The 26,513-nt window shown below is 44.2% G+C and overlaps 1 long non-coding RNA gene across 3 annotated transcripts in view; it reads left to right on the top strand.

Annotated features, from left to right (window-relative positions):
• The first annotated feature begins 417 nt into the window (after positions 1–417).
• Positions 418–26,513, top strand: part of LOC144761881 (uncharacterized) — a 307,212-nt gene continuing 281,116 nt past the window's right edge. For all 3 annotated transcript variants that reach the window (XR_013595927.1, XR_013595928.1, XR_013595926.1), the window contains exon 1: positions 418–521. This is a non-coding gene — a long non-coding RNA (uncharacterized LOC144761881). The remainder of the gene's footprint in view (positions 522–26,513) is intronic.

The following is a 26,513-nucleotide window of genomic DNA, read 5'->3' as shown; positions in this document are numbered from 1 at the left end:
TATCAATTTTAACTTTATTATCTTGTATCTTTATTGAATTATCAGATATTTTCATTGACAAGCTAGCCATATATTTGCGCACATTTTTAATTTCTGACGCAATTGACTCTGTATTAGAGTGAAGTGCTTGAATTTCTTCTAGAATTAATGCTAACGAAGGTTCAGATTACTCTACCACTTTTGATTTCACAGGAGGTGGTGAAACTGGCTGTCTACTTTTATTAGGCAGAGAATGCGTATTTTTATTATCCATTTTCTTATGGAAATAATTAAAATTGTAGCACAAAATAAAGTTAATGAGAAGAATAGTATTTCCTGAGGAGAAAGCGTGAATAATAACTAGTGCAGCAGCTAAAATGAACTGTGGGAGTGGTTAGGCCAAAGCCAGGCCCTCTCTTGAGAAGTTACTCGCCCCCCTGACAGACAAGCTGGGCTGTACCACAGAGCAGGGTGCTGGAACCAGGAGAAGGAAAACACCACTTCCGTCGGTCAAATAAGCTTGAAAAACCACACAGCGACAGGTAAGAGCCTCTAAACCATAGCGACCCAAATATAAGCAATATTCTGACAGAAAATCATCATTTTTATATAGAAAACGGGCGAAAAACGGGCTGAGCTCACCGGGAGGCGGCCATCGTTGATCGCGCGCTTGCCCGTCTCCCGTAGTCGCAGTCTTAAATGTTCGCAATCCTACAGTGCCTTAAAGATGGGATAGCGCCACTTTTATTGTACTGCAAATCATGACTGGTATTGAGACAGAACTACAATGGCATGACAACATTTCACTTAAATTATCACATTAAATCTAGAGCAAAATGTGAGTTTAAGATAAAAAGGTATTTACATGATGTGCTCCAACCTAATCGAGAACTTGGAATAAATTTAGGACATTTGACCCCCACACCGAACTACCCAATACGGGGATTTTAGGTAAGCCTCTTTGCTGGCATTGCAAAGTTTACACATGCATACTCATGCAAGTGATCTTTCACTACGCATTTATATCCATAAAATTTGTTGTAACATTGCAAACCGATATATAATTCTGTCACTTCTTCTCTCGTAGTCTTTGGCAGCAATATGCTCTCACTGTTTATTTCCAAAAACAGACAGGTCAAATGTCAACTATTGTCACAGGGCTGTAAAAAAGATCACCAGATATAATAAAAAGATCAAAAGTTATAATGATAGCCATGCCTCGGGCTGCTTAGTGATTACTCATGTGAATAGCCAGTTACTTAGTAATTTATTGTTGACTGAATTTGTGTAAGGCATACTTGAATTGTCAATAAAATGTGAGGAAACAAAACATTAAAATAATCACCAATGATTGGCACTGTATAGACGTTTCAGGTGTCCCCTGAGCCAGATCGATGAACATACAGAAATCAGGCCCACTGTTCCTTTGCAAAGATCATATCAGATCAAGTTTGCTAATTGTGCACTTGGACCTCAATTACAAGTACAATGGAATAATAACTGTTATTTCACCACACTTGAATTACCGTTACCCAATTAAATGAATGAGGCCCTACAAATAGAGTGACATATTTACATTGTTGACATGCATGACTTATTTCTCAGCTAATGACTCTTGCTGCCAAACCTTAAATACCAAATATTAACACAAAAAAGGTGTTATGTAAATTCATCACTCAGTTAACTGCTGGGATTCAGTGGAACTTATTTAAGGCACAAAACAGGAATTTCTGCCATTTTTGAAATTATTGTACTGGCTTTACTACTTGGCATCAACCAGTGTGTGTTTGTCATCTCCTTCTCGCTGTACAGTGTTAACGCATGTTGGTACATCAGATGAACCACTGCTTCTGCTTTCAAAATAACAGCATGTTGAAAGAGTCATGTTGAAGAGGTGGGTAGCAGTGATTTTGTGAGGGTGGCTTGTGTGCTTTGCTCTGTAATGTGACTCGTACTTTAACACTGACATGTCACACCAGGTTATAACATCGATACTGACAATTAGGGCCTCATTACGATTTCGGTCTGAGCTTCCTTCTCTCGACACGACTCGATTTGGGACCGATCGACTCGCCGTAGGTTGTTCCGCCCAACCGATTACGATGCTTCCGAACACTGTTCAGAAAGACTCCCACGGACTTCAATGGGAGCCTTTGTTCCAACCGAAAACAAAAGTCCTTATGGGGAAAATGGCTGTCTGCGGAAAACTTCCCTGTTGCGGGCAACCCTTGGTGCCTGTCACTCTGTCCATGGTTTTACAGTGGGGTCCCTTGGGTACCCCCACAGACCCCAACTCGAGACCTCAGGATGAAAGGGGGCCTGCTAGGGGCCCCCAAAGTCAGTTTCCAACATCCTTTTCGTGTTGGACATTCCGACTCGGAAAGGCTGTCAGAATCCAGCATTGCAATTTGTCGGAGGGAAACGCTGTCCATTGAGCCGTACGAATCGGCTCCGACCAACTTGAATTGAATTATTGGTTGCAATTGTTTCCTACCGAGTCGGGCGGATGGGTTCCGACAAGGTCTAGGGGAATCTGACTGTCAGTCGAGGCTTTCCATCGACATCGTAATGAGCCCCTCAGTTGTATTCTAACCATCAAGATGTGCAGAGTCGACTTTGAGGATGGTTTACATCCAGGGCCTGTCCCGCATCTCTTCCTTGCGGGCTCTGGTGGCTCCTCACTCGGTAAATAAAACAACCGTGCCTCGTTGATTCCATAATAGCATGTGGAAGTCAGCATTGCAAGGCTTTGGGTTCTAAAGCTGTGTAATGTATCTATACTTCTTGCATTGGGTCTAGTGCGCTGTGTATTTGGCTCTGGCAGCAAGTTGTGGCTCTGAATCTGCATTTTAAATGTCTATGCCTGAGCATAATAAAGTCACAGTATTGCTTACACTGAATACTGCTACTGCTGATGCCACCGCTTAGACCTTGCCAAAAGGTGCAGTTTCTCAACTGAGGAATTATTTCTGCCAGGACAAACCCCGCATTTGAGCTAATAAAAATGTGTCACCTGCATGGGCGTGCTCATGTATTGTGCTTGTCTCCATGGTCGGACTGGACTAAAGGGCAACCAGACAGTACCAGAAGGTCTGCTTTGACAGGGCAGTGTCTGGGCCATTTTTTTTGGTTGCTCATGAGCCTGTTTTATGGTCTGCAGGGCCAGTTTTGCCTGCAGCAAATGCAAATCTGTGCAGTCTCCCATAGTTTGTGGGAAAAAAACATTACAACGCTTGCAGAACAATACATGCTTTTACCCTGCATGCCATTACAATGAAAATTGTTTGCAGTAGGGGGTATAAGGTGTTGGATTTAACTCCAACACCTTCCCTACTGTAGCACAGACTGGAGTTGAAATAGTAAGTTATACTATTCCAAACTCCAGTGCAACCCCAACAGCAAGTTGGCTTAACAAATTACATTGTACCTGCATGCGGGGTAAAGCATGCATTGTAACATTATACAACCATACCTTGCAAAACACTTATACAGTGTGTCTTTACAAGTTTAAAACTGCCCTAATTTGCAAACATGAGTCGTTTTTGTAGCTTTCAAATTCAGTAGGGCCACTTTTATTCGGGACCCATGGTCTACTTTCTGTCTATGGACAGGGGTGTTGCTTGGTCAGTAAGATTGGTGGAGGGGTGAGCTTCAGATTTTCCAACTGTCATGCTAGAATTTAATGTTAAATTAAATTATACCACACGCAGGGAGCATGAGAGGGACTAAAGTGGCAGTGGAAAGGGTGACAAAGAGGATTGGTAGGGGTACTAAGTGAGAGAAAACACAATATTTTGTAAGATAGCCAACTTTTCTGAAGACTTTTCTGTTTTTGTCTGTGTGTATGTAGAATTTCCTGATGAAACCCAAAAAACACCTGTGCCTAAGTATTTTCCAGAAAATGCATTTATTAGTGGGGGTGTAACACCCCAAACACCCCCCATGAAGCTACGTCCCTGCCTGTAATCCATCCCGCATAATATGACAAGCTCGCCTTCAGCCTTCTTACTGTCCTTTGTCTCAAGACGTAAAATAGTTTTAGTGTGACACACAAATATGTGATGCCACTTTTATGTACTGTAGTACAAAACCTGTTATTGGCACTGCTTACAAAACCTGACACATTATACAACATGTTTTCCAGCCCTAAGATTTCTTGAGATTTAGAATAAACAAAATAGCATCTCAGGAAAAAGCTTAAAACATTCTCATACCAAAATATTTTTCGCATCTATGCAACTCTTTTTTGCTTTTTATTTTTTGATCTTTGGGAATATTCAGATTAGAATCATTATAACCTTTTTTTTTACATCTATCCTGGATCAAAGCTGCCTTGATTTGGTTTTTATACCTAGCTTCCAGTTAATCCTCTGACACAAAGCCCAATAAATAGCTCACTGATCTTTAAAAGCACTCAGGGTCCTAACTTCAAAGCTAGGGTGTAGCATTGGAGTGCAGAGAAAACAAATGGAGAATACTTCTTAGCTGCTCCTCCAAGGGTAATTTCCCTCGAAAAGCTACTTTGAGAGTATGCGCTTACTGCAGACCCTGGTGATTTACATGCCACTCGTGCTTTCTATTACACAACAAATGCACGTGTAGAACAGAGCAGTAGGCTGGCTGTCAGAAGGTTCCAGCTATTATACTTACATTGGCCAGAACATGTATTAGATAAAGCTGCTATTCCAAGCAATTTTTGTTCACCACACTAGTCTGCCAATACCAAATTCTCTGCTTCTTTATTTTGTCTTTTTCACTGGTCCTGTTCTAACTTGCTCTTCTTCCATCCTGCTCACCCTCTTCGTATATAAATCTTTTCTCCACCTGCTTCTTTTTTAGGTTTTGTCTGAACAATGTGCATTCACTGCCGCAAAAAAAGTTCAACCCACCCATTACTTACCAATACTTCCCATTGGTTAGCTTCCACATCACACTCAATTCCTTGCTTCTTATTGGTCATCCCTCCTGCTTCCTCCCGGCTGCTCATCTCCTTCTGCTTTCTCTCAGGGTCTCTGTCTCTGCCTTGGAAAATGGACCTAGTACATCTCCCTGTCTGCGGCCAGGGTCCTTCCACTGGCTGCAGGCTCCTGTTGGAACTTTTCAAAACATTGTGACAAGCACTTTCAAAGACTGCATATTTTCAGTCCATCTCGCAGTCCTTCCCTTGTGGTGCTTCCCCCCTTCCTACATGAACATGCTCACGATGTTCCCCTGGCAGATCATCTGGGGCAGGACCAGAGCTTTGGCGGGGTTTTCTCCCATTTTTATTGACCCCAGATGAAGGTGGCCTCAGATGCTTTCTGAAGGTCTTTTCCTACCTGCCAGGCCAGTGGGAAGTCAGGAGCAAAGCACAAGGTTCCTCTAGTTCCCATTCCAGTCATTCCCAACCCCTTTGAAATGGTGGGTATCAACATTGTTGGGCCTCTGGACTCCAAGACTGCCATAGGCAACAGGTTCACCCTGGTTTTGGTAAACCATGCCACCCGGCACCCAGAGGCTATACCTCTGAGAACAGTTGCCAGAGTACTGATGAAGATATTTTTCCATGAGGGATTCCACAAGGAGGTATTATCTGACCGAGATGCCAACTTCATGTCAGCATTCATGAAATCTATGTGGGACAAGTGTGGGGTAACATCCAGGTTCTCCACAACCTATCATCCCCAGATCAATCAACTTATGGAAAGATTCAACAAGACCCTAAAAGGCATGATACTAGGTCTATCAGAGCTCTTTAGGCAGAAGTGGGACATCCTCTTGCCATGCCTGTTGTTTGCTTGCAGTGAAGTATCACAGAACGGGGTTGGGTTTACGATCACCCTGTCAGACAACCTCTCAGCCTGGTAAAGGAGAGTTCAGAGCAAGATCCCCGGATCAATCGACTTATGAAAATGTTCAACAAGACCCGAAAAGGCATGATACTAGGTCTATCAGAGCCCCTTAGGCAGAAGTGGGACATCCGCTTGCCATGCCTGTTTGCTTGCAGCGAAGTATCACAGAAGGGGGTTGGGTTTACGATCACCATGTCAGAGAACCTCTCAGCCTGGTAAAAGAGGATTGAGAGCAAGCTTGCAATAAAGACCCTCAGATGTGGTTAGCTATAGGTGGGCCCTCTGCAATAAGATGAAGCGCTTCTGGAAGAAACGGAAAAATAATCTGTTAGACAGTCAGGAGGTTATGAAGCTCTGGTATGACCAGAAGGCCACTCTGCTTGAGTTTCAGCCTGGCTCAAAAGTGTGGGTGATCGAGCCTGTGAAGTTCTGGGCCTTCCAAAACCAATGGCTGGGACATATGAGGTGAAGGAGCACAAGGGGGAGGTCACCTCCGTGGTAGAGCTCAAGACTCCCAGGAACCCCTTGTGGATTTTGCATGTCAATCTCCTCAAACCCCACTATGGGAAATATGAGATTACCATGCTCCTGGCAACGAACAATGGTATGCAGGAGGATAGTGAACCTCTCCTCAACCTCTTTTTTACCAAGGAGCAGGATGGGTTAGGGGAGGGTGTACGTTTCTTCCCTACCCTGACCCTTTGCAAACAGAGGGACTGTCTCCAGTTGTCAGGACTGTTTGCCTTCCTCTTCTCCCAAACCCCAGGGCCAATTAAATGGTGTGCCCATAATATTGACACTCGGGACAGTGTGCCTCTAAATAGTAAGATCCACAGGCTATCCTACAAGGTGAGAGCCAGCATGAAGGAGGAAGTCTCCAAAAAGCTGGAATTGGGGGTGAATGAGCCCTCAAGCAAGGGTGGGCAATAACCTCTGCTATGCCAGTGGAGTTCAGTGAGTTTTGCCAAGGAATGTGGAGTTTCAGAAAGACTCCGCCAACCACCGTGTGGCGGAGTTTTTTCTCACACGCGGCTTGCCAAAATTAAGTTAAGACCTTTGTCAGGAAATATGGTTTCATACAAGGAAAGTACAGGTTGAGGTTTAGGTATCACCATTCCTGGGAGGATTTCCTGGGTTCCTTGTGTAAATCCCTGGATGGTTGGGTGAAGGGTAGTGAGGTAAACACCTATGAAGGGCTGTACAATTTGATTGCTAGAGAACATATTCTTTCATTATTTACCAGAGCCACACTAACACCTGGTTGACTGACAATGTACCCCTGGGAGCTTTCAATGGAGGCAGATCTCTGGGTTAGTACCAGGGTGTCTGAGAAGACAACTTGGAGTGATACTAAGGAGGGTGGTTCAGGTTCCCCTCAAACAGAGTGAGAAGGAGGTGCACAGTGACCCATACAGGTCCCAGAATAGTGTGGGGGAAACGGTTCCCATGTTCTTTCTAAGACTGGGAGAGGAGGTTCTGGAAAGCTAAGGCCTAGAGCAACCGTTTGTTATCCAAGTGCGTTGATTGCTCTCAGTTGAGGCACAAGCAAGGGGACCTGGTCAGTCAAGAGACTATTCACTGGTAGGAGCTCCACAGTGTCAGGAGACCTCGGAGTGGGAGTCACCCAGGGTGCCCTGAAAGCTCAGTTTTCTTGTGGTACAAGTCCAAAGCAGAGGGTACAGAGACCCAGAAGATTGGGAAGGAAATGGAAACAGTCCACGGTGGAAGGATCAGTGGATTAGGGTTGCCAGTTCTTAGACCAGAGCACCCCATTTCTGGCCCTGGTGAGGCCACTTCTGACCAGGAGTTGCTCCATGCACTGTTGCAGAAACTGAGACTCGACTCAGGCTGACCCCAGCATGACACAGACAGTATGTTACCCTTGAGGGAGAGGTGATTCCCCCTGGAAGTCCTGGCTTACCAGGCACTTCTTCACCTCAGGGTACAGATCCTGGGCTAAGTGGCCAGTCGCAGGCTACCACCCCAGGACCAATGGGAAGGAGAGTGAAAGTAGGATGCCTAACATCTGGGGCTGTTGCACCTCACTCTGAGAAACCACATAGGTCAGGGACCCCTCAGAATACTATAGGCAACTCCCTGCCAGCCCCAAGGCTGGAAGAGAGGCCTTCCCAATGTCTCCACTTAGAGCTTCCACCTGGCAGTGAATAGTCTGGAGCCAGGCTCCTGACACCGATAGCTGTAAGTGGCCTCTGACAGAAGCGTGATCCAAGGGGTGGAATGGGCCACAACGCTTTGTTGGCCATGGTGGTACTGTCTGCCTACTGGGATGCATCAGTGAGCAAGTTAAGGTTAGGTGCTTCACAGATGGGGTCCACAAGTGAGGAGAAGGGTTCCCCATGGGTGACTCCCATGGCTCAGAAGAGTGTCGGCAGAGTGATCCAGCTAAATTCAGAGAGGCATAGAACTTACAAGTGCCCCTGCGTAATAGGGCCTTCGTCCATGTTCTACTACCTAAGCAGGGAAGCCCATCAAGGTACTGATTAGTCTACTCTGGCATTTTGCTGGAGGGGGGTCATGGTGGACTTTGCCCTTTCTGCAGGAACATCCCCAAACATTTTGCCTTCATCTTGCTGTTTTCTGGGCCCGTTTTTGTTGGGTTTTAGGACTGCGCAGTTCACCATTGCTAACGAGTGATAAAGTGCTTGTACTCTCTCCTCTAAACATGGTAAAATTAGCTTATACCCAATTGGCAAATGTAATTTACTTGTAAGTCCCTAGTAAAACTACACGTGCCTAGGACATGTAAATTAAAAACTACAAGTGCGCCTGCAGCATTGACTGTGGCACCCACTTAAGTAGCCCTTGAAACATGTCTCAGGCCTGACATTGCAGCTTGTGTGTGCAGTTTATATACTGCCATTTCAACCGGGAAAAATGCCCCTTTTGCCAGGCTCAAATCTCCTTTTTAATACATATGTCACCCCTAGGATAGGCTCTAGACAGCCTGGATGGCAGGGTGCAGTGTATTTAATAAATAGGACATGGACTTTTAAGTTTTGTTTTGCAGGACCTGATATCCTCACGGAGCACTAAAATAGAAACTACTAAAGAAATTCAAACATAGAGAACAAATGGGATGGTATGTATGGCATGTATGAGTATGGTTACTAGAAGTTTCACAATAGAATGCACACACATAGGATACTAATGGGATCCTTGTGAGGTCCTGGCAAAAGCCAACTAGCCCATAGAGACATTGATGTGATGGGTGAAAGGGTGAAACATGCTGACCCAGGGATACAGAAGGTATCACACCTATTTGTAACTCACCAGGGTGCCTTTTGAAAATAAAATTAACCCTCAAGACAACTAGACTATTTTTATTCTAGGATCCCATCTAATAACTAAAGACCTCCCTTGGCTACCAAGGTTAAACCCATCCAGATACACTAGATATCCGTATAAAGACTTTACGATGAAGCATGCCACTTGGAGTCCCAGTGGGTGAGAGTCCTTTTTTTTAATACCATAGGGTGATCCCTTTGGGCAGGGTCAGAGAGATAGGCTAAGCATGGTAAGGGATCCTACCTGTTGTTTTTTAATAGTATTTTTAATACTAAACATCTTAACCAATTTCCCATAAGAAAAATCATATTGCAGAAATAAACATGCTTTATGAGCCGACTTTTATGAACTATTATATGCAACAAACTACTGAGATTGAAATAGCAAGTGTTCATTTTTTGAATGCACATATGAATGTACAAAATTCATAATTTTGAAAAGGATCTCTGTGTAAAAAAGACTGGAAGGGCCTGATTCACAAAGGTGAACCTAGACCAAAAGTCTAAGGTTACACCTGAAGTCTATGTTTAGACCTAAAGTCTAACTTTACTACTACTAAAGTTAGACTTTTGGTCTAAATTTAGACCAAAAGTCTAACTTTAGTAGTAGTAAAGTTGGACTTTTGGTCTAAGTTAGACTTTGATCTAAACTTAGACCAAAAGTCCAACTTTACTAGTAGTAAAGTTAGACTTTAGGTCTAAACTTAGACTTTTGGTCCAATGGTCTATTTACCTTTCTGAATCAGGCCTGTAGAGTTTATTAATGGCCATAATCGTGTACCCGAATTCAGAAAAACACAATACGTAGTTCTCAATTGAACCAACTTCTTAGGACAAAATGCATAGTCTCCATAAACGATGAGGCTGCAAATCCCTTCTTGGGTGCAAACTCGCATTGAACCTGGACGAAGATTATGATCATACGTATTTTCTCCTGCTATTTGTGACATGCAAGTTGCAGCACCAAATAGTGCACTTTCACTGTTTGCGTGCATCTGAATGGGGAGTAACTTGTGCTATTGGCACTCTACTCCTCATCCCAATTTAGCAAATTCATCGTGATCAGAGTCACATTATCTGACAAAATAACTTATCAGTATGGTAAGAATAAAATGTTAGAAAGGTTTAGGGGAGCAAAATATCCTGTAGTAATAATAATGGAACAGTGAAAATGATTAGTGGAATGCCTTTAGCAGAAACTTTTAAAAAGTGTAGTTAGGCAAGTGACTGAACGCCGATTTACACTTTTAGTGACACGCAGTTGCTAAACGTGTATGATGAAATAAAACTAACAGAACAATGTTGATACAAATCAGTAATTAGGAGGCTTTAAATACAAACATTTTATTGGGAAACCATTAATGGATTACAGGAGGGCATCTAATTTGAATTAACGTTTACTATCAAAGGCAGGACACGAACAGAAATTGAAAATACAGAGGGGCATATTACCAAGGCAGGCGAAATGAAATTATCGCCGCTTTTGCGGACGTTTTTGGCCGCAAAGCGGCGATAATTTCATCGCCCTATTAGCAAGCTGTCGCTAACACCAGTTAGCGACAGCTTTTAGGTGATAGCGAGCGGTTTGGGGCCCGCTTTGCATGTCAGCAGTATTTATCGCTAAAACATTGCAAAGTGGGCGTACCCAACCTGTTGGCGACTGAAAGCAATCGCTAACATCGCTATCGCCTATTATCAACGCAGGCGTAGCGATTAAATTATTCACGCTAGGTGCGGATATCGCCAAATCCTAACGCCTGCTCAGACCACTTCTTAGCCTGTATATACAATGGGAGGTGGATATTCAGGTTAAGTCCCTATTAGCGATAATGTCTGAATATCGCTGAATTTCCAGCGATATTCACACATTTCACCACTATCACCGGATATTTTATCGCTTTGGAGATAAACATTGGTAATAGCACGTTATCTCTGCGATAAAATCCGGCGATGCGCGGCGATAAATAAAATGTCGCTAAGCTTATTTATCGATAAATATCGCTAGTTGTTGATAATATGCCCCAGAGTTTTTTACTTCATGCAATATGGAAAATCCTTGTTTTCCATAGAATATTTGAAGCAAGGTCATTAATGGTCATTACCAGGTGGTGTAGATACTATTGGTGCAGCCGGTGCAATGCACAGGGGTCAAGAGGTGAGAGGGGATCAGTCTTCCCTGCACCAGCCCATATAATTTTTTTATAGGCTGTCTGTTCTGGGGTTATCAGATAAAACATCGGCCTTATGTTGAATCTGAAAGTGCTCCGGCCAATGAGATTGCCCCAGAGTATTGCCCTTTGGTGCGGGAGTTTATACAAGGCTCAGTTTCCTCAACATATTTTCCAGTGCTTGACAAAATTTCGTAGCTGTTCCTGAAATAATCAAGCTTCATTACTAAATATGTGCATTCACCCTTAAGAGCAAGGAGTCACGACGGTGGAGAATGTCTTAATTACTTACTAGTAATTCCATTACTCTGAGACCTATTCCCTCAATTGCTGCCTTTACATGTGGAGCCTCTTACCACCCCAGACACCAATCCCATGAATTCCAATTGAGTAAAAGACCCTCCCTCACACCCCACATCCTGTTATTTACAAGCCCCAACTGACAATTGTCGGTTGTATCATAGGGAGAATGAAAGGGACCATGGCTGCAAGCGAGGGAATAGGACTCAGTGAAATGCAATTACCGGCAAATAATTAAGACATTACCTACTCATCTATTCCCTTGCTTCCAGCCATTACATGTAAAATGCAGCAAGCAAAAAAATGAGAACAATTGAGCGCCTGCTGAACACATATATTTATTAAGACATATATCACCAGGACTCATCCTATTTCTGCATAGAAGACAGTACTCGATGACCAAATAAATCAGAGAGACATTGTACCTCAGCAAGTATATAATGCTTAGCAAATGTGGCGGAATCAGTCCATGTCAACCTCCAAACTAATTTCCCCAATGGACGCACCCTGCAGCTCTGCCACAGCCAAAGCCATACTCCAGTTAGACCTACCCTGAAAAAGGAGGCACCTGACCCTGAACCTCATAAGCCTTAGAGACAAGCAGCTTGACCCATCAGCATAGCAGTCGCATGCTTCTCCCCTTTCCTGGTGGAGCTAAACATCACAAACAATGACTCCACCTTACGAAATTGCTGTACCCTCTGCAAATAGACCGGAATTGCCCCCCTGACATCTAAGCAATGCAACCTCTCTTCCTCCAGCGACCCAGGGCAAAGGAAACATTCCAGAAGAATTACTTCCTGCTACAAATGAAAAGAAGAGTTTGGCGCCAACACCACTCTGTCAAGAAACACCCTGCAAAACAGAAACTTAGAGGACAAAGCCCCCAACTTCCCTAACCTCCTGGCAGATGTAATAGTCACCAGAAAGAGCATTTTAAGAGTAAGGAATTGCAAATCAATCTCCCCAACGGCTCAAACAGAGCAGACATAATGGACTCCAATACCATTGACAAGTCCCAAGAGGGGATTGACCTTGCTGATCTTGGACAGTTCCTTCACAACATGTTGCACCAAGCCGCCCTCATCCAATAAATTCTTCCATGGACCCCTGAATGCTTGGATTGCCACCCACTGTATTCTCAAAGTGGCCACTGTTCAACTCAACTTCAAACCATCCTGCAAGAATTCCATCACCCACAGTAAACTCACATTAGTTGGATCAAGGCCCCTGACCCATCCCCATTTGAAAAAAGACTTCCAATGCCAGTTGTTAGAGCACAGAGTAGGCCATTTCCTAGATGCCTGCAAAGCCTCTGTAGACTCTCCACCCGCAAAATGTGAAACTCCAGAGGGGACGGACCTACTAGGAGAAGACACTCCTGAGCATTTTCAACAACAGGGGAAACAAATTAGCCGCGACCGCAGGGGAGCCACTGGAATCACCTTGGCTCTCAACTTCCACACTCTAACCAACAGTGAAATTGTAATAGGAACTGGAGGAAAGGCATAACATAGACCCACTGGCCACTGACATGTCAGAGCACTGATCACCCATGCCCACACCTCTGTGTCTTTGGCACAGAATCTCTGAACATTGGCATTGCTCTGGGAGGCAAAAAGATCCACCACTTGAATCCCCCACCAGTGAATCAATAGAGAAAACACTATCTGATCCAGAGAAAATTCCTGCGATGAGGGAATATCTCTGCTGAGCAAATCGGTCTTCACATTGGCCAACTCCTGAATATGAATGGCTCTTAGAGAGAGCCGAGATTCCTGAGCCTATGAAAACATCTTCTGAGAAATCTTGCCTAGACAGATGGACAAAGTCTCCTTTATTTCTTCACACAAACCTTTGCAGTGACATTGTCTGTTCTCACCACCTCACTTCCCTGAAATTGTGAATTGAACACAAGAAGAGCCCTTCTTAGGGTCTCAAGTTCACTCTTTTTTGAGGTATGAGCTGCCTCTGAGCGGGTCCAACAACCTTGCACCTGCAACTTGATTATCCATGCACCCCAACCTCACAAACTAGAATCTGTGATAAGTATCAAAAGGGTAGAGCAAAGCTTGCTGGACCCTGTGCAATAGGTTTGCTGACTTTCACCACCAAGCTAGATCCCACCTCACTGGCTGAAACATCAGAATTGAGCTCTCTAAATCCTGACACCCTGGATCCCAATTACCCAGAATCCAAGTGACCAACTTGGAAGATGAAAGCGCACCCATGGAACCAGGAAGATCATAAACATCATGTATCCCTGTAACCTGAGCTAAGACTCTAATTTTGGACTGTTGTGCGCCAACAGACTCCTGATGTGACCCTGCAGCTTGGCTACTCGCCTCCCTGGCAAACAAACTTGATCCTGCAGCTTTCGTAACTTTGCCCCAATGAAAACTGGGTCTCAGGACAGATCTCAGGATGACTTTTCCCAATTAATGAGGAGCCCATTAGAACGTAGAACTGCCAGTGCTCTTTCTGTACGGTACAACTCCACCTCCACTGAAGAAGCCTGCACCAACCAGTCATCTAGATTTATGCGCAAAAAGATGCCTTCTGAATATATCAGCACTACCAATGGAGCCAGCACTTTGGTGAACACCCTTGGAGTTGATTTGAGCCCAAAGGGAAGAACACAAAACTGATAAATGGGCATCCTCTATGGCAAATCGCAGTAACCTCTGATACAAGGGTTTGATGGGAACATGGAGGTAAGCATCTTCCAAGTTTATGGATGCCAACCAGTCTGGTGGTCTTATCAGAGGAATAATCGACTGCAGCGTCACCATCGAAAAAAGGAGGGGCTGGAACTAAGTATTGACCCACTTTAAATCCAGCACCAGCCTGTATGCTCCTTACAACTTCTGGAATAGAAAAAGAATAGAAATAGCACCCATGCCTCTTTCTCATGGAGGAACCTAAATGATAGCCTTCTTCTGAAGCAGAAGATCCACACCCTGAAGCAACGCCTGGTGTTTCAGACCCTGGGCTGGAAGATGAGTCACTCTGACTCTGTACATGGAGGAGGGCTCAAGAATTCCGTTGCATAGCCATTCGTGACCATGCTGAGAACCCACTTGTCTGTGAGGTATCTGCTCAGGACTTTTCTTTTTTAAATCCTTCCTTGTTTTGGATGACACTTCTGCTTACGAGCAGAGTACCCCTTGAACTCTCTGTGAGGTGAAGATATGGATGTCTTACCCCAGAATCTTTGATATTCAGAGTGTCCCTTATATGGCACTGTATGCTTCCTGTCCTAAAAGGACTTAGAAATCATTGAATCAAACTGCTCACCAAATAATACACTCCCCTGAAATGGAATTTTCATCAAAGCAGACTTCTCCACTGCCTCCATCTTCATATCCCCCATTCACAGATACTGTTTGGCTACCATTAAATCCCCAGAAGAAATAGCTATAGCCTTAACTATATCGGATGATATATCAGCCAATAAGCGAGACTGCTGTTCCAAGCCTTCCAACAGTTCCAAACACTCATTACCCTCCTGGATTGCCACAGCCAAACCGATCCAACTCCTTAATCACAGATTGCGCTGTATATTCCGCAAAAATACTGGCCTTCAGAGCCAGATTTTCTGCCACAAAAGCCTTCTTGAATCCCCCATTCATGTTTTATGGGAAGGATCAGTCAAAGTTCAGTCTTCAGGATTAATGGAAGTCTTGCCAATCAGAGTATCCAAAACAGTCATCCTTCACATTATGGGGAAGAAAATCATCACCCTCCAACATATAAAGATTTTGCAAGAATAGTGGAACCAAAACCTTATCAACCTGCTTCCATTCAGACATCACCATCTCCTTGATTGCACCATGAAAAAGCATCACCATTAGGGGTGGGTGGAGTTTGTGGAGATGCACTACATGGAATTCTGCGGAGTTGCATAAATCTCTGTGAATTCTGCTGAGTTCCACTCTACCATAGAAGTGATAGGAGGGCTGAAATCAAGGACTACTCATGACAGATGGGGGTGGCAAAGAGGGCTTGGAGAAAAAGGCCTTTTGTGAGGTAAGTTGGAGGATTAGCTATGTAGTTTAGCTGTGGTGAATAAAGCACTACAAGGTTGGGGTGTCTACAGCTGGGCTGAAGAGGTTTGCCATGCTGAAGACCAGTAGGAAGAGGAAGGACTGTGGTTGGGACAGATTTTGTGACAGCAACTCATGTGGCACTGGGTGGTGGTGTCATCCAGGGCACCGTGCCAGCCAAAACACTGGGTCGTGCGCAGACCCCGCCACATACCTTATTCTGAGCTCAGTCTCCCTTCCTTCCTCCTCTTGCGGCTGGCTCTCCTTACCCGATCTCAGCCTGTGTCACCGCTGATCTCTCTTCTCACACCAGTGTCTGCCTCTTCGTTGGCCGCCGCGCCTTACATGATGATCTCCCGGGGGCATCTGCAGAAAATAGTCTTTTGGAGTCCAGAGACGGGCCAGTGCCTGCTGTGGAGGAAGGCAGGCAATGCAATGCAGTGCAATGGCCACAGCAACCCGGGAACACAGCAAACGTCTTCGCCCTCCACCACACCCATAGTAACAGGGATGAAGTAGGAACCAGCAGCACAAACCACCGCTGGCTGAGGGGGGTTCAGTCTTCAGCAGAGGCCGTCGACTAAGATACATACGCCCAGGCACGACACTACCTCTAAAGTTGTATTATTACCACCTTCTCATAGCATCTTCAATTTTGTGAGGAGTATGTGTTAGACAAGACAAACCAACAACGACAGTTTCAATCAGCCTACCCCTTAATGCCGCACCATGGTACAGTCCAACAGTCGAAGCGGACTTGAACCATAGCAACAGCCAGGAGGGGGTGTGTACCTGGGTATGGGTAGGCGTCGGCCAAACTCCGCCACGTTGCGGAATTGGAGTTTTTGCCAAACTCTGCACTTCCAGGGTAGCGCATTGTTGGAAAAACTCCACTGCTGGAGCGGAGTTAACCGCCTACCCATAATCGCCATAGCACAAGGTTTGGAGTACTGTGGAAATAAAGCCTCCTTCTCATTATCCACACAAAAAGAAGGAAACCCTAGATTCTGGCTCACCCGAGACAAAGTGTCCCACATGTCACCTCTCCCCAAATATTTGCCTGAATACATAGAGGGCTGCTCCAAGTCTGAAGATGAGAAATCATGAGACTCATGAGCATGAAAGGATCTGCTCCTCTTCTTTTAATTGAACGTTGCCAAAGTCTTGGCCACCGCAGCCTCAATCATGTCCTGCACCTCTGACTGCCATAGTAAGGAAGTAAAGGGTCTGCTGTAGCACCACTTGCAGAAGGCCCCTGCTAACGCGGGATTTCTGGTTACTAATTATCTTACCAAATCCCATTTCCTGTCGACTGAATCGTTGGTACCTGTCTTGAGTAAAAGGTAATCTCGCAGTAAACAATCAATTTAAGAACTTACACCACTCTAAATGACCACTGACCAAAATTAAGTTTTAAAGGTTTAATATAAAGTCAAAGATAACTGAAGATACAAACTTCTCAAAATGAGATTCAAGAGGTAGATCGGAATCACTATGAACATGAACTTTTTGAATAGTCTGAGTCTGAAGAACAAGATAATAAGTACAACTTCTAATAACATGAGCGTTGCCAAAATGAATACAAGTTGCAACCTCAAAGTCATTACAGAAAAGAAAAATTAAGGTTAGTCTGTCCCTACACTACACTAAATGACATCCCTACTTAGCAAGATCTTAACCCTCTAGGTGTCAGCCGTGGTGATTTCCTAAGAAGATCACGCACTTCTCTTTGTCTCTTCTCTGATAATGGGTCTCTCTTGATCAGCCTATCTGCCTACCCATCCGCTTCCTTAGGCTCCCAAAATCATCTGCTCTGCCCTCCTCCCGGGTCTCTTTCCCTAATACCAAATCACATTTCCAATAGAAACGCCCCTTGGGACGCCCCTCACGTGGTACATCTTTCCGCGGCAAACTCCATGATGGTACTCTTGAAGACCCTCGTTAAAGTTGGCCTTGGTTCCCTGACGGCTTCTTCAGTGCGCTGATACCCCCTGAAATTCCTGGAAACTCCTACAGGCCTGCGCAAGGCGCCACTGAACAAAGTCCCTTTCATTCGAGCTGATTAGGACCCTCGCACCTGCATACAGCTCGTCCTGCAGTGGGCCTCAAATTCCAGACTTCACCATATCTTAGGCCATAAAACACTCTCAGAGCTCCATACTGGACACCTCACGACCTCTCCTCTAACGAGCACATGACGATTTAAACTACATGACATTATCTGTTCTGGCCTACTTGATTTACATGCAGCAGGTTCCTGCACTCTTAAAACGTTAACTTGATTTAAACAGCAAACATTCTTAACTAGCATACGTTTCTAAAATAACACATCTATAAAGCATATACTTTTAACCCTAAGTTCAATAGTACATTTTGAAAGAACCATGTCAACTTTATCTCACATTATTTTAGCAGCACGTTCAGGTTTGCTGTGAATTGCCCTAAGGCCTACACAAAATACTGGAATCCAAGTTACATTTAATTCGGACATGACTCTTTTAACATGAGAGAACCATGAGGTTTTTCACATATACTCCAACATTTCTACATTTAATCTCACACCGTTATAATTATGGTTACTCTACTTAACATTCTATACATTTCGCTATTGAATATAAAACACTCGTGTGCAAAACATGTTTAAACTAACTACGTGCTTGTAAATATGGCGTACTTATACATTTTTTTCAAACTTGTGCTCTCTCAGTCCCCCCTTTGATGACCTTTAGGGGTCATCATCACCATGACACTAAAAATGTAGAACCTTTTAAAGTGAAGTCAGGACAGTACCACTTCTTTTCATACTCTCTAATGCTTTCAGACTCTTATATTGAGTGTCCTGCATCGCTGTCAACTCTTCTTCCTGTTTCTTCATAGCTCTCTGTAACCTATTTGCTCTATACCATTGATACAAACGCACCAATCCCCACAAAGTGATTACACAAATCACTACTATGATGATGGGCTTCAATATGTACCAAACGATACCCTTTTCTAAGTTGACAAACCAACTTCCAACTTTACCCATTCCATGACCTACTTTTTCCCACACATTTACCTTTGCCAGGTCCTCAATTTCGTAGTGTATGGCAGTGATGTTTTGTATATACTTCTCTAGAGGCTTTGAATTGTCTGGAATGTAAGTACAGCATTCCTGTACCTTCAAGGCCCTACAGACTCCTCCCTCTTTTGCTAACAGAACATCTAAAGCAAGTCGGTTCTGAAGAACCATTGCCCTAATCGATTGCATCTCCCCCTCTATCAGCATCAAGGATCTTGCAGTACTGGCAGACAGTCTATCTACGACTGTAGCTAACCTCCTGATCTTAATGTCATTCATTATCAATCCTAAGAAAGGGAATGCAGCACCTATTACATCTCCAACTACTTCTGCTGCACCCAGCCCTCGCTTCCATCTAGTTGATATTTCTTTCTTAGGCGTGTCTAAATTCTCAACATGATATATTTTAGGGAAGACAACAGCCAGATAGCATGATCCGTACCAATTATCTGGTAACTTCACATAGGCATATCTTCCACATACAAAATATACATTTGGTATTGCTTGCATCCCTTTCATGAAGTTCTTAGAGTAATACTCCAATTGAAAAGCATGTTCGCAATTGACTTGTCCTACATAAACGTTTTCATAGTAGGAGTAACTCCTGTGAATGCACAGTTTCCCCCGTTTCTCCTTATCCAAAGCAATTGGACCAATACTACCTTTTCGTTGTTGTGCCCTTTCCTCCTTGGTCCAATCTGTTTCCCCTTGTCCTGATGCCTTCAATACCTTCTGCTTCCTGTATCTAGTATCTACCTGTGCTATAAACTTTTTCTCAACTTCTGATATTTGACAAGTCAGATTGTTGATTCGAGCATGTGAAGTATCTAACGTTCTCCATGGAATAAACCATTTGTGTAACCTGTCTTCGCTTTTGTAGTAGTCCCATTTGTTCAAATGCTTGAAATTCGGAACCTCTGGCAATGTCGAGTCGAAATTCGAGAAGTAATACTCAAATCCGTCTCGTCCATAAAACATACTTAACAATAAACTGCACGTTATCCCATATGTCAACGGGAGATGATGGTATTTGATACCCTCCTCCACCGAAATTGGTAATTGCATACAGACATAGCAGTCCTTTACCTCCATGGCATCAACATATTCATAAAGCAACTTAGCATAAGCATTTGACTTGTAATTCCCCTGTGACTCATCCATGTGTAACCTTTTTACTTCTGCATCTAACAACGCTTTGTCTTTCTCATTGATGTTTCCCTTCTCCTTAATAATGGTAGTTCTCGGTGTTGACACTCCCTTATCCTCCTTAACTGTGGTTCCATCCCCTTCGTGTCCCGCTAGGAATGAAACAGTTACCACTAAAATTATAAGAGAAACCACTACTCCTAAAAATGTAACAGCTATACATTTTGCCCTGCGGTTCGGGTTGCCAGCCTCCATGTTCTCAAACAGTGTATTTTTCGACTATCTTCCAGCATTCACTTCCTCTTCTTTTCAAACAAAGTCTTTCTCTCTTGCAATGTCTTTCTCGGAACACTTGGAAGCTTGACAATTTATTTCCGCAAAACAATTCAAAGTCCAGTAATATAGACAACCCTAGCCCTTCTCCATCCACTAAAATGAAACCCCTATCACTTTTCTTCTTCCACTCGGCGCTAGGTTATCTTGCAACAAGTTTACAATTTCTTTGCAACAGTCTTATTTTCGTCTGAAGTTATGTATGACTCAAGGAGTGACACTACTTCTTCATAAATGTCCATCCGAAGTATCATTCCCTCAGGTTCTGGACAGTTCGTACCACAACATGGAAAGTCAACCTTTTCTAGGATTATTCTCCTTATTTCGCTCAAGACAAGTGGACGGACAAAATTGAGAGTTAGCGTTTTTTCAATTTCCAATCCTGGTACTATCAGTTCTATATCCACAATTACAAAGGGGTCCGTTCTAATCAAGATCACTTTCTTCACCTTTCCAGTTCTGCGCCCCTTTGAAGACATTCACAATATGGTATTAGTCCACAACAATAAGTGCTCCTAACATTTCTACTACTCGCTCAAGCATTTCCAAACGAAGAAGAGTTCCCTCCAATATTGGATATCGTGAACAGCAAACTGGAAACTCAACTGTCTCTAAAAGCAATTTTCTTATTCCACTCAGGAGAGCAGGATGAACGATGTTGAGTGTCAGCAACCTTTCGGTCTCCGCTCCTGGCAGTAGAAACTTTATTTGCACTGTGATGATCGGGTCAGTTCTGATCAGTTCCACTTCCCTGATCCTCCCTGTTCTGTGTCTCCCAGACATCTGCAACCAGGTAGGTCCAGTCGGGAGTAGAGTATCTTCTGCTAGGCACTCGCACCCTACTTGATCTTCTAAGACCCTCCTCGGCTTGATCCTGGATATCTTCTTCTGGATCTGAGTCTTCGGATATAGGAGTAAGCGTTTCTTCTTGGGCCGACCTCAAACTTAGCCTTCTTCTTCTTGCTGGCCAAGTGGCAGCTCCAAGCCTTATTCTCCTATTCCTTGTCCTCCCACTTGGTTCTTGGTCGCTCCGATACGGATCTGAGTCTGAGTCGTATTCACTTCTGCTCTCTCCTTCAGTTGCGTCTTCTGTCTCACTGCCGTCCTGCCTTCGCTCTTCTTCTGAATCCGATGCGTTCCCAACTTCTTCCGACACCTCCTCAGCTGCCTCAATCCCTTCTTGCGACTCTTCTTCCACTTCCGGGCTTTCGTCTGGGATGGGAGCTGTTCCTTCTAGAGGTGCTGGAACTCTTCTAGTATGGGATGCATGGATCCAATTTGGCAACCCCCCGCACTTCACTGCGGTGTTCGTTATCAGGATTACCTGAAAGGGCCCACGCCAGCGAACATCTAGGCAGTTCTTCCGGACGTGCTTTTTAACCAGGACCCAGTCCCCTGGGTTCAGGTCATGACACAGGTTCCTCGCTGCTGGAACTTCAGCCGCATGCACCTGAAGGGACACAGAATGGATGGCGTCAGACAGTCCTTTACAATAATCCAAGATCAGATCATCTGTAATATTCAATAGAGCAGTAGTTGGAACTGTAGGAAGTCTCATGGCCCTCCCCATCAGGATCTCGTGGGGAGAGAGACCTGTCCTCCTATCAGGTGTGTTGCGCATGCTCATGAGCACCAATGGAAGAGCATCTGGCCAACTCAAGGATGTGGATGCCACTACTTTAGCCAATCTATTCTTCAAAGTGCCATTCACTTGTTCCACAATTCCTGAGGCTTCTGGTCGATAACTACAATGCAGCTTTTGATCGATATTCAGTGTGGAGCACAACATCTTCACTATTTCGCTGTTAAAATGTTTTCCTCTGTCCGATTCCAAAGAGGCAGGCACCCGAAGCGCGGTATCAACTCCCTGAGCAACAATTTAGCCACTGTGAGTGTATCGCACCTACGTGTAGGGTACGCTTCAACCCATCTGGAAAATACGCATACAATCACCAACACATACCGAAGGCGATTGACTCTTGGCATTTCAATGAAATCTAGTTGCATTCTATTGAAAGGCCCCCCCGACCTCCCAATGTGACTCAGTGTGACTGGTGTTCGTTTGCCTACGTTCAGTTGTTGGCAGGTAACACATCGCTTACATACTGATTCTGCTGCTATTCTGAATTTCGGGCAATACCAAGTCTGCCTAAAAACTCTCATCATAGCATCCCTTCCTAGATGTACTGGACCATGTATTTCTCTCGCCATGGGATTAGCTAATTCTTCAGGTAACACAGCTCTCCCATCTGCTGAAACCCAAAAATCCATTTCACTTCGCACACAGCCTGCTATTTCCCATGCCTTTTTCTCTGTTTCAGGTGCGTTCTCCTGCATTATCCTTAAATCCTCCCAAGTGTCTACAGTTTCTAACATCATACTTAATTCAGTCTTTTCTTCTGCACCTTCTATTTCCACCTTTGAGAAAGAATAACTTTGTTCCGCACAATAGCGTGCGACTTCATCAGCATATCTATTACCTTGTGACACAAAATCTGTATTCTTAGTATGAGCTACACACTTCACTACTGCAATGTCAACAGGACCTTGTAATGCTTCTATCAGCAATCGCACAAATTCTCCATTTCGAATGGGCGAACCAGAGGAGGTCATGTAACCCCTCTGAGACCACAACTGCCCGAAATCATGAACCACACCGAAACCATATTGGCTGTCCGTGTAGATGGTGACTCTCTTTCCATTTCCTGCTATGCAGGCACGAGTTAGGGCAATAATCTCTGCTACCTGTGCGGAATGTACTCCTTCCAGGCAAGCGGCTTCCACAACTCCAGTAATGGTACAAACAGCATAAGCTGCTCTTAACCGACCAGTATCGTCTCTTAAACATGAGCCATCAACAAAGTAAATTTCATCGGGGTCAGACAATGGCTCATCCACTATATCTGGTCTGGGTTTCGTGCATAGTTCAGTCACATCAAGGCAATCATGGTCTTCACATCCTTCGCCTTCTATTACCGAAGGTAATGGCATCAAAGTAGCAGGATTCAAGACAGAGCATCTCCTGAGAGTCACGTTTTCTGCGGCAAGTATAACTTGCTCATAACGCGTGAGCCTGCTATTGGTCAGATGCTGCGTCTTCGTCCTGGTCATTAACAATTCAACTGAATGCGGTACATACACCACCACTGGATGTCCCATTACAATACTTTCGCTCCTTTCAATGCTGACACCCGTTGCGGCAACGGATTTGAGACATCCGGGCAACGCTGCGGCTACTGGATCTAATGTAGCCGAAAAATATGCAACTGGTCTACGGGCATTACCGTGGGTCTGTGCCAAGACTGACAAAGCACATCCCTCTCTCTCACAGCAATAGAGTGAAAATGACTTTTCATAATCTGGCATTCCCAGAGCCGGAGCACGACATAAATCGTCTCTCAGCTGTAAAAACGCCACCAGACATTCTTCATCCCATGGTACCGGATCACTCACCTCCTTGTGCGTCAGTTTCTGTAAGGGCTTTGCTTTCAGTGAAAAGTTAACTATCCACTGTCGGCAGTAACCCACCATTCCTAAGAACATTCTAACTTCTCTCTGTGTTGTAGGCGCATTCATTTTCATTATCGTCCTCAATCCTCTCTGGGGACACCTTACGTTTCCCTTTTTCTAACCTGTGCCCTAGATACTGTACTTCTGTCAGACAATACTGTAACTTGCTCGGAGATACCTTATGTCCATTTTCAGCTAAATGATTCAGTAAGGCAATTGAATCTACTTTACAAGCTTCCTCTGTTTCTGACGCAACAAGTAGGTCATCTATGTACTGTACCAGAACCGAGTTCTGTGGCAGTACTAGATTCTCAAGATTCTTTTTCAACAACTGATTAAAGATGGATGGACTGTCTGTGAATCCTTGTGGGATTCGACACCATGTTAAAACGCGATCTTCCATTTTAAACGCAAAAAGGTACCTGCTCTCTTCATCCAATGGGATTGAAAAGAAAGCCTGACAAAGATCTATCACTGTGAACCATTCTGCTTGACATGGTATTTGAAACAATATCACTGATGGATTCGGTACCACGGGACAACATGAAACGACTATGTTGTTAATCTTTCGTAAATCCTGAACTATCCTAAACTTCCCGCTAGGTTTCTGCAAACCCATAATCGGGGAGTTACAAGGACTGCCCACGATTTCCTTCAGTATTCCCTGCTGTATCATTGACTCAATCACAGGCTTTATTCCCGCAATCGTTTCCTGGGACAATTTGTATTGAGGCGTTCTTGGAAACTCAACATTTGGTTTTACCAGAATTTTTACCGGTTCTACCCCTTTAATCAATCCTATATCTTCTCCTGTGAAATCCCACACCTCTGACGCCACTGCATCTCTTAAGTCTTGTGGAAGATCTTCTACAGTCAGAGTAGGATATAGTTCTACACAGAATTTTGAATTGGCCACCTTAAAGGTAGCATCATCGTCGGTAGTCTGTACCTCCACTCCTTGTGGGGTGCAGTATATGGTGCAGTTCAATTTGCACAACAAATCCCTACCTAACAGACATACCGGACTCGAGTCACAAACCACAAACTGATGTTCGTTCATGTGGTTTCCAATTTTCACAGACACTGGTTCTGTCAAGGGACTAGTCATTCTTTTATTTGCGACTCCTACCACCTGAATTGTTTCCCCTGACATCGGCAAGTCTGGAACTACCGCTGATCTCAGAGTCGAACGAGTAGCCCCAGTGTCCACTAAGAACGTAGTGGGACACCCTGCCACTTCTGCCTCAACAAATGGCCCTCTCTGATCCACTTCTAGAACTGCCCCGAGGGTACAGTCTTCTTCACTGCTCACCCGTTGTCCTGTCAATGGATCAATGTAATAACATTTTTCTTCCTCGATAAACAGAGGCATTTGTTTAAAGACCTTTCCTCCAGCTGCTATCTTCGGTGGCTGTGGGAATTGGGCCCGTGGAGCCGAAGTCCCCCCTTTGGCCACCTTACTGCTTGGGACTGTCACTTTTTGCACTGGGTCTTCTTGGACCTGCTCTTCTACTTCTAGCTCTCCGTTTTAAGGGTTAAAGGGACACTCGCGTCGCCAATGCCCCACCTGATGACACAGATGACACTTTGTCGTTTTCTTTAAAGTGGCAAAGTCTATCCTAGGTCTCTGCCCTTCTTCATTATCTTTGTTCTGACCATTTGGTTTTCGTCCCATCCCCTGCTTCTGCTGTCCACCCTTCCCAGCGGACTGCATTTGCACCACCATCAATTTCTCCTTTAGATTCTTGGCTTTAGAATCTATCTCGTCACTGCAGTACCTCGCATATCGTAAAATCTCATCTAGTGGTTTGTTCTGCCAACAGATTAAATGTTGCTGTATCATCAAACAAATATCAGGTCTCAACCCCAAGACAAACTTTGACACGAACTGCCCTATGTCTTTGGGATCCATTACATCTAGTCCACTGTATTGCTTGAATGTTTTCAACAATCTTTCATAAAACTCGTGAACTGTCTCCTTGGGTTCCTGCCTTGTTCGGTCTATTTTTACCCAATCTATATCCTGTGGTGGTACCTTATCTTTCAGCCATGCTATTACCCTTTCATACTTTCGCATGACGATCTCAGATGGTCCATTAGTTCGAACATCTCTCAATGGTTCAGCATTTGGCCATTCGACACTAGTCTTGCACGGGGTCCACAAATCAGATGGGACCACGATGTCAAACAACGTGTTCAAATCTATCCACAATACTTTCGAAATTTTAACAAACCTCTCTACCTGCTTATACCACTCGACTGGATTGTCCCGCAACTTCGGAAATGAGTTGGTAAATGCGGCTAAGTCTCCTCTACTCCAGGGCACATGTACATAATTTCCATTTGATATTTCTCGCAAAGGGAATGCCTCCATATGCATTGCCCTTCCCTCAGGAGTCAATACATTTGTACTTCTCCTAACCGTGCCCTTTTTCGACCACCTTTCTTCCCATTTATCCAGTTCTCTCCACACTCTTATCCCTGTTACCAACTCTCTTATGTGTGTTTTTAATCCAGTAGTTCTCTTCTCATCTAGATCTTGGTCTGCGTACTGTAATCTGTGGTTGCTCTGCAATGCCCTTGTCCTAGACAAATCTACGGCATACTTGTCTGCCAAATCAGTCAGTTTTTCATGAAACGCTCTAGCCTTCCTAGTAATATCCTTTGCCATGAACAATAACTCATCCTGTTCATACAATTCTATCCTTTCCAAAGGCAATGTTCCATCTATTATCTCATCAACATCTGATTTTAAACTGGTAACATCAAGCCTTTTTGCCTTTATTTCAGCTTTCAAGACACTCAATTTAGCTCCTCCATCCGCATCTCTCCCA

Source organism: Lissotriton helveticus, chromosome 6 (genome assembly GCF_964261635.1).
Source record: "Lissotriton helveticus chromosome 6, aLisHel1.1, whole genome shotgun sequence".
Taxonomy (NCBI): Eukaryota; Metazoa; Chordata; class Amphibia; order Caudata; family Salamandridae; genus Lissotriton; species Lissotriton helveticus.
The sequence above is the reverse complement of the archived record's forward strand: the minus strand, read 5'-3'. Positions and strand labels throughout refer to the sequence as shown.